Here is a 16,778-nt window from a genome sequence, read left to right on the forward strand (position 1 = left end):
AGTAAACCCACGGAAAAATGACTGCGCATGTTTACTGCTGGTGCCGCCGTGCTAAGGAAAGGCTGCTGTGACGCAGCAAGGGCAGGAGGCCCATGGTGGTTTACATGTGATCATGTGTGCACATGGATGTGTGCCCATGTGAGGGCTGTGGGGCGAGGATTCCTGGTGTGTGCAGCCCAAGAAGTGCGCTTAGGTAAGCCTGGTGCAGGAGGATCTATGCAGAGTGGGTGGTGACCTGGACTAGGTCTCATGAGGGGTGTACACATGTGAGGGAGTCGGTGTGCTTACTGTCTTTTCACAGTAGGGACACTCAGTTCAATGCCAATGGCCGTGTGCTTAAGGTATTCGCATTGTGGGGATACTCCATTAAATGTCAATGGGGAAAGGAGGGCCTAGGGTGCGACTCCAGTTCTCTGGGGTCCACCGAGACCAGGGTCACACCAAAGTACACTGTAACCGGTAAAAGAATGATGCAGTAGGTTACAAGAGCATAGTTGTACACCTTATAGGTCATCCATGGATGTCCTTTCTCTGACTCCGCTCAGGATTAGGGCCAAATACTGCTCTGTCCAGTTGCTTGATCAGGGCCTTGCATCAATCAGCCAGCTGTCATTCCGTGCCAGGAGCAGGCTGGAGAGGCCCTGCGAGGAATGTCAGTGAGGAGGGGATGAGACTTTCAGAGCACATGTGGCAACTAACTCCTGGAGGATGCCATTTTGAGCTATCCCAGAAGACTGTGCAACGAGGGGATGGGGGCAAGGAAGTGGTGGCACATCTGGATAGGCCAGAGGTGTAGACCTGCTGGACACTTCAGCCCCCACTTAATAGGTCCTGCAGAGGGGAGAGCTCTATTGGCTGTGCTTCACTGCTGGACACAAACTGCAGACAGGCGTCATGGCCAATATGAGGGAAGAACCTCCTGACTGCCCTTGGGGCAGGGACTCTGCCCCTGAAGGACTCCAGGCCAGCGAGGCGAATGCCAGAGCCAGGCAAGCTGGCCCCCTGCTCCCCCCTGAGGACTATTTGGGGGGGAAGGACTGGGCTAGCGCAAGAAGAGCACACTGCCCAGAAGGAAGAGGGAACCAAGAGGAAAGGCTGGTGCAGGGAGTCAGTGGGACTGGCTCCCTATGATCTGGGACCCTTCGAGGCCAGGAGGCCTAAGGATAATGCTCCTGGTGGCAAGGGCTTGTTACCAGGAGCGAAACAACACCGGAATGATGAAAATGGGCATGAGAGATCCAGGGAAGCAGGATGGCGACCTTTCTCCTCTGGAGCAGCAGGTGCGAAGCTCGTGGGACTCATCAGCTGCTCCAGACTGCCCCTGGGGTGGCCCGGGGGCTGCCCCAGGTGAGAGGAGTGCTGTTGCACTCCCCCTCTGGAAGAGGAAGGGGCCCGGACCCCATCCTCTGGGCCTGTGAAGCCTGGCCTGATTTGATTAGCTCCTTGTCAAGGTTGGAAACGAGGATCCCCGGGCCCCATCCCGTGGCCCTGTGAAGGAGGGATGGGGCGGGTGCCGTTGCGCACCCCCGCAAGATGGCCGCTAGCTGTGGAGGAGCCAACGTCCAAGCCGTTGCACCCCCAGCAGAAGTCAAGTCGGGGGCACCGTTGCAACCCCCTGTGAATCTCCAGGAGGGCCCCGGACCCCATCCTGGGGCCTGAAGCTGCAGAGAGGAAGGGGAGTGCTGTTGAGTCGAGCGCTACAATAGGGTGTTTGGTTCCCAGTGGCGGTCGTTTTCGGACTCATTACTTGTGCAGGCCACACAACTAATGACACACCTTCCAACAGAATCTCTCATAAAACCAGTGAAGATGACTCCTGTTCGGGTGTGCTCTTGCCAGCAGGACTCTGGTGCAGGTGAGGCTAGTGGATAGACTCTGGATTCTTGGTCAATCAGTGACAGGAGTGCCTTGGTCTCATGGTTGGCAGGCAGAAGGCTCCACACTGGTGGTGAGATGCTCTTTGGATGGTTATAGTGATGCACATGGTAATGATGACACTTACTGTGTGACAACCTGTACAACAGGTGGCAGTAACTTGCAGAGTTGACTGGAGGGACTTCATACACATAACCTTTTCCCTCACTGGCAGTCCTTTTGACTTGCACATTTGCTAGCAGAGATGCCATCTTCTACAAGCAGCCAATGACTGGTAGCTGGGCAGCTTACATTCAGTACTGCTGGGCTGTCTCCAGTGTTGTTGCTGCACCCCGGTGGCTGACTTTAGTTGGTGGATGCACTCACCGGTGTTAAGAGTCCTTGGTCTTTTGTTCATGTCTCTTGCGCACCTGTAGTCATAAGGTTCTTCAGTGTGGCAGGTTTGTCACATTCTCTCCTTTTCATTTCTTCTTCAGGATGTGGCATGGTACCATGCTCTTCTGACCAGGTCTGGTGAGACCGATGTCGTTTTTTTTTTTGGGGGGGGTTTTGCTTGCTGAGCCGTTGTGCCACATGTTACATGTCGTCTTTGCACATGATGCTAGGTGGTATCAAGCCATATGATGCCTTTTCTCTTTGCATGGACTCTCGCTGGTCCTGTCTGTAGGACTGGCCATCTTCTCTGTGTTGCTGTGGAGGCAGCTTGCCACTTACGTGTGCAACTCTCCTCTTGCTTGTAATGAGCCACTGGCAACTGTCTGAAGGCAGTGTTTAGGAGGACACTCTCTGAACAGTCTCTGGCCTGCTGCGGGGTAGTGCTACTGCAGTAAGGGAGAAAACAATCTCCTTCCTGCATTTGGGCCACACAGGGCCCCTCCTCCAGAATCTCCTTTGTGGTGTTGTGCCATTTGATGGTTACTTATATTGGAAAAAATAAGTAAATTGTTTTAGTAGTTTATCAGGATAGGAAACAGAATGTTTTCTATTGTTGGGCATGCAGATTCAGAGATTTATAAGAAAATGGGAGTGTTGAAGAGCAAAGTTTTGTTAAGGTTCTTTATTTTTTTTAGGAGACTGGAAAGAGACCTTATTTTAGACAGCCTAAAGGGCCTGCAATTCAGAAGAAGGATATTGTATGTATCTATATTTGATCGCAATGGTAATGTTTGTATGGAAGCATTAAGGAAAAAACAAATCCTGTTTTTGCCCCACTAAAGGCTTGTCAAATCCGTTTCCACTCCTGGCTGCTGAGCAGACCACTGCCCTTGCGGCGAGCAGCATGCCTTTTATGTGCGCTTTGTTTTTAGGTACTGTTACACTGATTTAACTGTCTAATATCAGACTTACCATAGTAATAAAGGAGTATGGGGGTACTGATTCCATTCATTTTTGATCGTGTCTTTTGCAGAAGCCATCCTGCATCAATTCTTAGTCTGCTTAGGAAGTGTTGTTGTAAGTGTTCAGCAACAGGACTCAATCACAAATCTAAAAGTTTAAAAGTTTAATCTGAACAGAAGACCCACAACCCTCCAACTCCTTTACCTTCAAATCCCTAGGTATATCTCCCTGTTCCAGTACTCTAAATTATGACCCATACATATTCTAAATTTAATACACAAACCACATGTAACAATACATAATAACTACTTAAAAAGTTGACAAAATAGAATCTTCACATAACCACCTCAAAGGATATTTAAAACCCATACTCGACTAGGCTTCATTGTTTTGTTTCTCATTGAGAAACTCAGTGAGGCATGGTATCAAAATTATGTTGAGCAATGGCTCTTTTCGGGGAGAAGACTCTTGCCTGCCGGAAAAAGTGGAAGCCAGACTGCTAAAAGCTGTGCCAAGGCAGCAGTTTGGTGGCTAGGAGTTCTTTTCAGGAAGGCAAGGTGTTTCCTTAAGAATTTCCCCAATTAGTTTGAGTCATCAGAAGCACACTTGTTTTCAGTGTCTATATTGATGTAAAAAAATTTAACAAGCCTTTGTCTTAAATGAGTTGCATATGTATGTCTAGTTATAGTTACTCTGCTACAAGGGCTACAGAATACAGGTAACTCCACCTGTTTACGTTTGGTTAAGCCCCTCTTGTAAAACAAGCCTGAAAATAGCACTATACAAGTGAACAATTGTTTTGTCAACTCAGTTCTGAGTAGCCAATACATATAATTGTTTCCTTCTGCTAGGCCAAAGCATTTCAGTGGAGCAATTAACCTTATGCTGTTCTAATTAGAATGGTGGTCAGCATAACCCACCTTTGGTGTTTACGTCCAAGGAAATGTAGAACATCAGTTATTAATTTAATGGGATCGGCCCTAATGACGCAGGAAATTCTAGGATACAAACTGCTCACAACTAAACGAATTATAGTAAAAATATCGTCCATTTGTGAAATGGTGCTTTTAGACTTCTTTTTTTTTTTTTTTTTGTTTTTTTTTTTAACGAATAAATGGTTACATTTAGAGCACAGTAGTCCACGAGCACTGAACCCCTGGTCTAAGGTCACCAGAATTAAACATTTTATATACTTTTGATATTCTGTTCCCCCTGTTTACCCAACCCGTTTACTCAAGATTGTCATAAGCAATTTGTGATAAATGAAATCAGTTATTTGAACATGACGATGCTTGTATATTTTTCCTTTTGTAAGGTAAAATGTGCTTAGCATACCATCTGCCTGGAGTAAGGGGATGACGAGGGACTGCTTTGTAGACTTAGAGCTGTAAATGTTGAGTGCAGCAGATGAGGCAGGATGGCACACAGGATCTGTGTGGGTCTTCAACTAGACCTGCCAATCTGGAAGAGGGGTACTCCGAGCCTCTGCCAAGTGCAAAGTAAATAGCTGATCTGCCATGAGCTTCAGTAAGAATTGCCCATTGTGATGTGTCCTCTGTGATCTATATTGGGTTGAAATCCCCACACCGGGGGGAGGTCTAGGTCGCGTCTCCTCGCATCCCTAGAGGCAGGGGGAGATCACTGCACTTACATGTTCATTGAATAGTTAGCGCTAGATATGCGCTGGGAGTAGATCTGCATGAGGACTTTCAAATGATGGATGGTGCTTTGACAATGAATGTAACATAGAATTGCCTTATTGGTATGTTTTGTCATTACCGAATCTTGATGTTTTACAAATGCCAATAAAAACCTGTATGCAAAAAAAAAAAAATTTGCTCATTGCCAGCTTGTGCATATTGACTCCTAAGAAAGCAATCATCTCCCCTGAAAACTGCTGCAGAGGAAGGGCACCCTCAGTACAGTAGGAAGACCAAACATTTTCTACTGAGATCTCACTGGCAGGACCCTTTTTGACCCCTAATGTTGGTGCAGCAGTAGACACCATGGCCTTCCTGTGCCCAAGGACTGGGCTGATAAAGTTACCAGTGTTCCGAGGGGCGGTCATTATTTGTGCACCCAATACATTCTGGTTCTATGAGCCAGGATGTATCTGCCAGCCGGAAACTGGTCCTGTATACATGAGGCCTCCAGCTACTGTTGTCCTGCTTAAGTATGCATGTGTTTAGACCTATGGTTACCGGGGGGGGGGGGTGGTATTTTCAAGATGAACCTACACTTTCTGCTACACTTAATCTGTAATATTAAAGGTGTTCTGGTGCATTTACATTTTGTATGTAGTTGTTGATACCCTGTGGAAACAAAGCACAGGATCTTAATTGACCATGGTGTGTTATGTTACCTATCTAGCTATGGGGCAAATGAGCATTGTAGCTGGGGGTAACCCTCTGAAGCTCAACTGTGAGCATGATTTACAATTTCGCATCTGATGGATCTTTGTGTAACCCCTTAGCTGTTGGGCCATTAAATGCCCTTGTGCTGATCCCTTTTTTGGCTATTTGGGGTAGTTCGCACTTAGGCTTTCATAACTTTTTGTTACATAAGCTATCCACGCCAAATGTACGTCATTTTTTCCAACATCCTAGGGATTCTGAAGGTACCCAGAGTTTGTGGGTTCCCCTGGAGGAGACCAAGAAATTAGCCAAAATACAGCTCAAATGCTTTTGTTTCTCAGAAAAATAGGGGGGAAAAGGCTGCAGAAAGCATTTGTTTTTTCCCCCCTGAAAATGGCATCAACAAAAGGCTTGCAGTGCTAGAATCACCATCTTCACAGCTTTCAGGAACAGGCAGAGTTGAATCCGAAAACCAATTTTTTTAACAAAATGTTGGCATTTGTCTGGAACCAGGACCTTTTTTTCGCAATTTTGTGCTTTTAGCCTCCTTCCAGTTAGTGATAAAAATGGGTGTGAAACCAATGCTGGATCTCGGACAGCTAAATATTTCTGAAAAGTAGTAAGTTCTGAATTCAGAAACTGGTCATTTGTGTAGATCCTACAAGGTTTACTTACATAACAGCGGAAATAAAAAAAAAATATTGAAATGGAGGTGAAACAGCCATTTTTCTCCACGTTTTACTCTAACTTTTTCCTGCGAGGTCATTTTCAAAAGTAATATACCGTTACGTCTGCTGGACTCTTCTGCTTGTGGGGATATATAGGGCTTGTAGGTTCATAAAGAACCATAAGTACCCAGAGCCAATAAAGGAGCTGCACCTTGCACAGGCTTTTCTTTGTATAACTTGTGTACAGCAATTCATTTGGTGAAATATAGTGTGAAATAGGTGTCAAGGAAACCTTTGTATTTTGAAAATGGGCACAAGATAAGGTGTTGAGCAGCAGTGGTTATTTACACATCTCTGAATTCTGGGGTGCACATACTAGCATGTGAATTACAAGGCATTTGTCAAACAGATGTCTTTTTTTCACACTGTCTTACATTTGGAAGGAAAAAATGTAGAGAAAGACAAGGGGTAATACTTGTTCGGCTATTTTGTGTTTCCCCCAAGTCCTCCAATAAAAATGGTACCTCCCTTGCATGGGTAGGCCTAATGCCTGCGACAGGAAATGCAACATGGACACTTCACATTTTTACATTGAAATCTGACGTGTTTTTGGGAAAGTGCCAAGCTGTGGATTTTGTCCTGTAGCTCAGCCGGCACCTAGGGAAACCTACCAAACTTGTGCATGTTTGACAACTAGACACCTGGGGGAACCCAGGATGGGGTGACTTGTGGGGCTCTCGCCAGGTACTGTTACCTATAATCCTTTGCAGACCTCAAAATTTTGCAACCAAAAAAAAAACTGTTCCCTCACATTTCAGTGCTGCATAGTTCTGTAATCTGAGAGGAGCCACAGACTTTCTGCCATCCAACATCCCCCCCACCCCCAAGTCTTGCGATAAAAATGGTACCTCACTTGTGTGGGTAGGCCTAGTGCTGGCGACAGGAAATGCCCCAAAGCACAATGTGGACACATGACATTTAGCCAATGAAAACGGAAGTGTTTTTTGCAAAGTGGCTAGCTGTGGATTCTGGTCTCTAGCTCAGCTGGTACCTAGGAAAACCTTCCAAACCTGTGCATTTTCGAAAACTAGACACCTTGGGGAACCCAGGATGGGGTAACATGTGCTCTCACCAGGTTCTGTTGCCCAGAGTCCTTTGCAAACCTCAATATTTGGCCCAAAAACACTTCTTCCTCACATTTCGGTGACAGAAGGTTCTGGAATCTGAGAGAAGCCACAAATTTTCTTCCCCCAGCACTCACCACCACCCCCCCCCTCCCAAGTCTCCCGAGAAATGATACCTCATCTGTGGGTAGGCCTACTGCCTGTGACTGGAATAGATCACACAACGGTCAATGTTGGTCCTTATGAGGGCAACTGTTGACCCTGGGGTGATCCATTCCTGACGCAGGCACAAGGTACAGGAACTCAAGTGGGGTAGTGTTTTTTTCAGAGCAGGTGTGGAAACACTGGGTGGTAGGAATTTTGTGGATCCCAGCATATTCCTGTAGTTTGTGTGACATAAATCCAAGAAAAAATTGTTTTTATTCAACATTTCAGGTTTCCAGGGTATTCTGGGTAAGAACACTTTAGGGAATCCACACAATTCACACCTCTGTGGACTCCGCCGGATATCTAGTTTACAGAAATGTCTGGGTTTGGTAGATTTCCCTATATGGCTGCTGAGCCCAGGACCAAAAACGCAGATGCCTGCCTTACAAAAACAGGTTGTTTTGTGATGGATAATTTAGCGTTTCCACAATACGATTTGGGTGGTGGCATTTGGGGCTGAACTAAATTGGGGAGCTCCCAAGAGAGCACTTTTTGCTTACTGCTGCATTCACCTGCTCTCTAGGTTGGGCTAACCTGCTATTGTCCTGCTGCACAGACTGCTTGCAAGTGGACAGCAGGACTGGCCTCATCACCTACCTCATCAATGGAAGTTATTGGGTGGAACTCCTCAGACTGAAAAATCACTCTGAGCCTGCGCCATTGTCCTATCCCTCAGATGCAGTCTGTCTGATACTACGTCAGAGCTGTCCTCTATAACCCGAGTGAGGGCTTGAGCAGCAGTCATCCAACGAGATGCCATCTATGCTACAGGCTAAACTGTTGCTCTAAAACATTAGACTACGTAGACAGTCACTAACTTTGCTGGTGTGTGTGATATGTATGCAACAGTAGAGGTCACTTTAGCTACGCTTCTTCCCTCACTTGGCACGTTCTTTCAAGACGCTCCGAAAAGACACTTACTTCAACTTGTCACATACCAATTCAGTCTTTAGCGCCTCTAGTGCCCAGTCCAACAATCATTAATGGTGCTTCCCACTCCCATGACCACCTCTTTCAGACCCAGCAAAAGTGCCCTTCATCTCTCCATAGCCCTCTTGCACATACATTTCATTTGTATTATAGTGCAAGTAATGGCTGACTTTACTAAACTACTCAGCTATTTACATAAAATACAGATTTGATCTTTGCAGTAGGCATATGAACCTTCTGTGCTACTTTATGGCATCAAAACGGCCACTAGACCAGTCAGCTCCTTTTGTAGCAGAAAAATAATCACAAGACTTACTTGACTTCTTTATTGCTGCCCAAAAGCTACGGTTGAAACGTATCAGTTGAAGGATGTGCATTGCTTTGAAGACGCAAGCTGCAACTGCAAGACAACTGGTGGCAAATATATATATTATGTGGGTTTGGCTTTCCTGGGGTCAATCGCAGCCCCCAGGGAAACCACACACGCATTAACAAAAGTGATGGCTAATAGCTATAGATATAGACAGAGACCCCGACCACTCCAGAGAAACCATAGAACTTTTTTTTTTTAAATGTCCCCACAGGGGGTTGCCCAGCTCACGGGCAAACCCATTCTCCCCCACCCACCCCCATTGTGAGTTTTTTTTTTTTTTATAAATCTCAGTGGTCTGCTATCTAAAAAAAAAAAAAAAAAAAAAAAAAAAGCCCCGGTTGAGGGATGGGTTTGTCTAGTGGGGTGTCCTAGCCTTCAATAGCTACTGCGCTGTGATTTGAGTGCCAGGACACCGTTTCAGGAAGGCCTCGTTTGAAAGATGAGGATCTCACCTTTCTAACAAGGCCTTTCCGAATGGCGGCGAGGCCATTTTGGCCTGTTACCCACCAGATGAAGTGCCTTTGCAGCCGCTTCCTGCTCCAGTGGGGAAAACAGTGACACGCTGACATCCCAAAGGGGCTGGGGAGGGAGACACGGAAGATCTTCTCTCACCCAGAGTGTTTTTTGTTTTTTTAAACCACTTTTTTAAACTACCCAGCCCCTCCCCCCCTCTTTCCCTGGTGTCTGCCACTGGTTGTGACTCACACCAGGGAAGGTAGTTCACTGAAGCGAGTAAGTTGACTGAGATGCTGAAGGAGTTAACAATATTAAACAACTTAGATTTCTGTGAAGCCTGTTTGGCCAAACCATGAGGACCAAGAATTGGTAATGGAAGTTAAGTAGCTTTATTTCCAACTAATAATCAGTCCAATATACACGCAGGTCATGAAAATGTTAGGTACAGGATCACAGCTGGAAAGCAGAAATATCTTAATCGTTTAAGTCATTAAATTAATGTAGAAATCCATAACTACAGCAGTACAGGAACAAAATTGGAAATGGGTGTTCCATTAAGAAACCGTTAATCTGTCCCCTAAACATGATTAGATTATGAAATTATCTAATTAGAGTTCTGAGTAAGGGATGAGTTTAGTCTAAATAAAATCAAAGGGCTGTTTGGAAATGTGAAAAGATGCTCCATAGCACAACAAAGTATTGCCACAGTCTCAGTGGTAAGTCCCTGTATATGGTAAGCTAGCATAGCATGAAGGTACATAGTGAGGAATACAGTACCACATATACCAAGTCATAAAACTAGTCTAGTGTATATAAATCATAGCCACGCTTGGCAGCCACAGTGCCTGTATATACCAACACAAAATAGCTATCACCCCTTTTCTTAAAAGCCAGGGTCTGAATGTACAACCATTAAATCCATCCAGTTGGAGTCCTCCGGCCATAACATCTACAGCTTTCTCGTTAGTGAGATAGGCACAGGTGGTGTTCTTCTGCCACCCCCACTCAAGCACATCCTTAAGCCAGAACACCTCCAGTGCTCAGGGTCCTAACTACCCAATGGCCACACACACCCTCCCCCCCACACACACAGCACCAGGAGAAATGCAAGCTGGGAAATCGTTTGGGAATTTTATGCCCCTTTGGCCTTGCCACTGTACCCAGCACACAGGCTCCAGGATCTATCCTATTTAGTTGAAAAGGGGTCACATTGATGCACTGCAAGTAATCAAAGTGCAGCAGTGTAAACCTGCTAGTACAGGAGAAAGTACTTAACAGTTGACAGGCATGCACCTAATCCATATCTGTTATGGGCTCCACCAGCGTAGTCTCCCATGCTCTGTGCCTTAGAAAGGCTGTCATGTTCCTTTTAAGAGACTTATGGAACAGGATAATATAGTGCCTGCCCTACTCCCACGTAAGCAGGCTGCCCAGTACCTGGCACACAGTAAATATGTCAAATGTAAATGTGTATTTAAGCAATGACTTGTAAATGATGGAGTCTAAATTGCGCTGCTCCAGTTGTCAGTGGTACTAGAATGAAGTGGTTGGTTTTATGCCAAACTTGTAGAGATTGCTGTTCACTAACCTCTTAAACAGCTATCAACAAACCTGATTACCAGCAACTCCTCAGCGCCTTTAACAAGTACTCAGTCCATGCCTTACTAAATAGAAGGATCAGAACGATTTAGGCAGTATACGTGCGACAACACTACAAATACATTTTGGAGATTTGCATATTTTTTCTTGTATAAATGTTGGAAAATTAAAGGCCTAGTCAAAAACAGTGACTCACAAGTGACAGTGAAACTGAGTAGCAGTGTTTGACTTAATCTCAAAAGCAAACCAAATCAAACAATGACATTTTCTAATTTATCTTCTACATTTTTTGGCAAAAAGACTAGAATCCCTCCCAATAGAAGCATCCATAAAGGCACATTTACTGCATTTGAAACAATGTGGAAGTATAACTAAGTTGGCCAGACTTTGTTTTCAGCCTTTTTTAAACAGAGGTGGATTGATGTTAACCTCCTTCCCCCCCCCCCAACTCCCCCATCCCAACAACCATTCTTGTTTTCATGCACTTCACGTGCCAGCTTATTCCTCTAGGCTGCTCGGTTTGGCCTGGCACCTGGCATTGAGTTGTAAAAATTGGGCAACAGCTGCATTCAGTACTTGAGCTTGGCAATTCATTACATTCTAAAAGCAGCCTCCTTGCTTGCAGCTCTGTTGGCACATTGTCAGATGGCCTGTCCATCCTGATTGGATTTTTCAGCAAGTAAAAATTGGGAGTGTAGCACTGATGGCTGCTTCTTGCTTTTTCAGAAATGCTTTCTTTGCATTTATTTTTGTTACGGATTTATAGATTGTGAAGCTGCAACAATTGCATATTTTTAAGTTTACTGCATTTTGCAAGACTGATCCACACCCAGTGTTTGTGGTGGTTGGGGTGTGACCACGACCTAAAGTTATGCTCAGAGTGCTGGGTCATGCATCCGAAGGCTTTGAGGGCAAGGTCCCTAAAGCTAATGGCAGCCTGGCATGTGACTACACATGTCAGCCTGTCAAGAGCAAGGTCCTAGAAACTGTCACGGAGTCTAAAGTAGTCTTCATCCCGTTCAGTCCTCAGGTGATAAAGTTGAGGTGTAAGAAAAGCAAGAAATCTAAGCACTTCTAGACTTCTTATCATTCAGCCAATGCAACGATGGAGCATTGTCATTCTAGGCCTTGTTCTGTGGAACCTGTGCCTCTGCAGATTCTGCACCTCCCAGAGTTTCTGGGACCCAGTGACCCCTGCCCAAATCAAGTAGTTCTATGAGGCCATGCGCCTAATTTTTGGGCAGTCCGGCTCTGCTAGCATGAATTCAGGCCATGTGGGTGCACCATCTGTAACCCTCCATTCTTGTTGAGCCATTATTGCCACATGCTGTGGGTTATGGTTGCACAAAATCTTGCGCAGGTCCCAGAAGGGGCCTGGGATGTACCCTCTAAGGCTGCTGCTAACAGCGAGGCACCGCAAACATCACAATTCGTTGCAAGTTTTGACATGACAGACTTGCTAGGCAGAGCACTTTCAACAGTGGCTGTGAAGCGCCACGCCTGGCTGAGGATGTCTTACTGTTTGGGGGATGTTCAAGCTTATTTGATGGACATGATCTTTGATGGTACCTGTGCCTTTGGAGACCAGGCTGACTCTGTGCTGGAGTTCCCCCTTTCCTCCCTCAGTAGCTTCTAAACTCCCTTAGTATGCCTTCTTCCCACCTTGGGCCAGTTAGCGTCAGGAGTCACCATCACCTGCTCCACTTGGAATCCAATACTTCAGTTAGGTGGGTTCGGGAGATAGTCTGAAGGGGCTACTCCATCCAAGCCACCATCTTACAATCTGATAAGAGGATCATTTGTCTCTTTGCGTGGATGTTGTGGCTGTCTTGGCCAAGGGAGCCAAAGAGGTCTCCAGTGCCAGAAGTAGGCTATGGTTCCTATTCCCACTACTTTATGGTCACCAAAAAGGACAAAGGTCTTCACCCTATCCTAGACCTATGAGCCCTCAATCACTTCCTCAAGACGTTCAAGATGCTAGTGCTGGCTCAGGTCTCATCTGCTCTGGATCCAGGAGACTGGATGTTAGCATTGGACTTGCAGGATGGTTATTTCATATTCCTGTCCTTCCTTCCTTCCCAGACGTTACCTACTGCTCACTGTAGGCCATAAGTACTTTCAGTTCACCATGCTCCCCTTTGGCTTACCATCACCCTCTCGGGTGTTCACTAAGGTGATGGCAGTGGTTGCAGTTAATCTGCAAAGATCAGGGGTTTTAGTCTCCCCCTGTGTCTGTGGCTGAAAGAAAGCTCTCTGCGGGCTGTTGTCTCCAACCTCAAGACTACGGCAGACCTGCATTTGCTGTGGTTCGTTATAAATGTCTGCCACACTTTACGTCCTCTCGGACGCTCCACTAACATCTGAGCTGGTCTCAACATGGTGCAGTTTTGGGCTTATCCTTCCGAGTGGCGAGTCCAGGATATTCAGGATATGACACTGATTCAGCTGCTATCCTGGATTTTGGTGATAACACTGCTGGGCCTTATGGATGGCCTGCATCCTGCTGGTGACACATGGCAGATGACATATGCAGGCTTTGCAGTGGGACCTGAAGTTCCAGTGGGTGCAATGTACGGGGACTCCATCACAGTCCAGATCTCGGAGGGAGCTGCAAAACATCTGCAGTAGTGGTTAATGAATGATTGGGCCAGAGGCAGATCCCCCTTCCCCGTCTGACTGTATTGAGACATGTCTTTCCTGGGATCGGGTGGCCATCTGGGAAGTGGAGATCATCCATCTGGTATCCAGCGGCAGCTTGACTCCATATTAACATGCTCAAGCTTTGTGCAATCCAACTGGCATTGAAAGCCTTTCTTCTCTATCAGGGAAAACATGGTGCAGGTGTTCAGACAACACCACTGCCATGTGGTACTGCAACAAGTGGGGTGGGGTTGTGGACCCTTTGTCATAAGGCCGTTCACCTTTGGACTTGACTGGAACAGCAGGGCATTTCCCTGGTGGTACAACATGTCAGGCTTTCTGAAGTCCAGAGCGGACAATCTGTCACAAATACCTAGTGGATCATGAATTTAAGTCTAATCTGGAGCTGGTGTAAGGTCTTTGAGCAGTGTGAGGAGCTGTGGTTAGCTCTGCTCGCCTCCTCCGAGAACGCACTGTCAGCAGTTTGCTTCTTTGAATTTCCAAGGCTATCGCTCTGACACTTCATCTTGAGTGGAACTCAGTCATGTATGCCTTTCCAACCATACCACTCCTGCCCAGGTCCTCAAAATCAGGAACAACTCTGCCCAAGTTGTCCTTATGACTGTGCATGACATTGAGTCTGGTTTCCTGAGCTGCTGAGTAAGTCCATAGATCTTTTAATCCAACTACCCCTTAGAGGATCTTCAGTTGTAGCAGCAGGGGAGGGTTCTGAATCTGTCCACGCTCCACCTTCTTGTGTGGAGATTGTGTAGAGGCAGTTGACAGTTTTTGACATTCATGAAATCTGTAACTTAATCTTGGCAGCCAGGTGTTCCTCTACTAAGACAGTATACACCTGTTGTAAGAAATTTGTGACATGGTGCAAAAACAAGTCTGACCCTCTTTATGCCCCTCTTTCTGAGGACCCTAGTGATTCTTTCCCTTACCCAGCACTCCTTAGGGATTTGTCTGTTATCTCAACTTTTTTTTTTTTACGGTTGCCTGATCAACCTTCCCAGTTTTGTTCTATTGTACAGACATTCCTTAAGGGTCTTACTAATTGTTCCTCCACTTCCATTCATTATGCACCTGTGGGATCTTAATTTAGTTTTGAGTTTCTTGATGTGCACTCCTTTCGAGCAACTCCACATCCGTCCCCTTAAGCTTCTTACATTGAGGCAATTACATCTGCCCACAGTGAGTTAGTTGCAGGCCTTATCTAAGCCCTCCTACCTCTATATAGATCCTGACGGTGGTGCTCTGCACAAGGGCCTCTTTTCTGCCAAAAGTGGTCATGCCCTTTCAAATAGACTAATCCTTCACCATGCCTACGTGTTATTCACCACCTCTTCTAAGGAAGAGAAAAGACTACTCTACCTGGACCCACAAAAGTGGCTTTCTATCATGATTGTACAAAAAAGTTCCGGGTGGATGACCATTTCTTTGTAGTGTATATGGGTGTGAAGAAAGGTGGGACAGTACAGAAGAAAATCCTCTCCAGATGGTTGATCTGCTACACACTGGCCAAAAAGTCCCCCCCCGCAAGGGTTTGCGCACTCATTCTACTTGAACTAAAGCTGTGACCACTTACTGTGGAGTTCCAGCTCTGGACATCTCAGGCTGTGACATGGACGTCTCTGCACATATTTACCAAAGTCTACTGCCTGGACACTGGTCCATAGGGATGGGCACTTTGCCCGTTCAGTCCTGCAGAACTTTGTTTGAACTTGGTTCCTAGACCCACCTTCGGGGATGACCTTTGGGTATCCATTCCAAAGGAATGGAATCTGCAGCTACATGTCTCTATCAGATAGACAAGCTACTTTACCTACATTAACTCCTTATCTGGTAAACTGTATCTAGCTGCAAATTACATACCACCCCACCCATCCTCCCCGCACTGGCTTGATTTTTAGGGGCAAGGACTTCCCTTACAGGGCCTTTGTTTAGACACATAAGTAGTCTGTGATCTTCAAGGCTCTGTGCTTTGGACGCAGAAAGTCGTGCAAAGAAACAGAAGTCTGCATGCTTGGGTAGCAAATATATAGGGACTGTGACCTCATTTCTGGTGAGGACAATGCTGATGACTGACAAGATTCTGAACGATGCCCCCCTACCATTACACAGGGGCACTGCTCATGAAAATCTTCTGGGTCCAGTCTGATGCTTGGGAGAATTCAAAGGTAAGGAATCTGCAACTAAATACTCTACCAGAAAAGGTGTTACCGAATTTAAGTAACTTGTTGGTTAAACTGATACTAATGAGGTGGAACCAGTGCCCAGACAGCATTACCAAGCTTGAATGATGAAATAATGCTATTACAAAATATGATGCATCGTGCCGCATAGTTTACTTAAACCTGCCACATAACTTGGTCCTATCCTGCCACAATTTCAGTGACCCTGTGGAAATTAAGCATTCTAAAGTGATACTAGTCTCTTGTAATTACCGGTAAATAATTGATTTACAAATGTTTGTCTTTTTCTAAGACAAGAACGTGATAAAATGTAAACTCCTTAATTCAGATTATAAACCGACATGAGGGCTAAGGTAAATTTCCTAATCCGCTGGTAAATCATTTGCCTTCTTAATCCAGCCTATTTCTATTATAGTCTAAAACTGTGAAACATTAATCATGAAATGTATCACATTGCAAATAAAGGCAACGTGAGCCCTTCTCGCTGGTAGGTTTAAAGTTTTATATAGGTTTTGAAGTATGGTGGCGTACCACGGTCAGCTTGTTAATTTGAATTTAGATGTGCTTGTCTCCCATAAATCAAGTTTCTCAGAATTTGCTATTTTACTCCTGTCTTACTGAAACTGCAGTTTTCAAATGCAGCATTCTGTGCTTTCCAAGGGACCAATTCTAAATGGGAACATTCAGTGTACAATACTACATGAAGTAAAATAAGTATTATCAAATCCAGTTTTTATCCGTTACCACTGAAGGATTTACTAAGGCTTTTTTTCCAGAATGACAAAAGTATGGTGCCCCTGGCTAAATGTTAGGCAGCGGTGTTTAGGAATAAACAAACCAAAATAGGATCCTTTTGATAAACGATAGTGTGATTTTGTGCATGTGGGAGGTAGGATGGCTTTTGCTTTCTAAGGCTTGTTTTTCACACTAGGATGGCCACTGCACAGACTTAAAAGCTTCTATCTTGTCTAACGATTTTTCTTCAAATAACTGAAAACGTTATAAGTCTGATTTTT

At 45.4% G+C, this 16,778-nt stretch overlaps 1 protein-coding gene across 1 annotated transcript in view; it reads left to right on the top strand.

Annotated features, from left to right (window-relative positions):
- LOC138298467 (low-density lipoprotein receptor-related protein 2-like) overlaps positions 1 to 16,778 on the top strand; it is a 1,267,625-nt gene that overhangs the window by 103,231 nt on the left and 1,147,616 nt on the right. The window lies entirely within an intron of this gene.

Source organism: Pleurodeles waltl, chromosome 1_2 (genome assembly GCF_031143425.1).
Source record: "Pleurodeles waltl isolate 20211129_DDA chromosome 1_2, aPleWal1.hap1.20221129, whole genome shotgun sequence".
Taxonomy (NCBI): Eukaryota; Metazoa; Chordata; class Amphibia; order Caudata; family Salamandridae; genus Pleurodeles; species Pleurodeles waltl.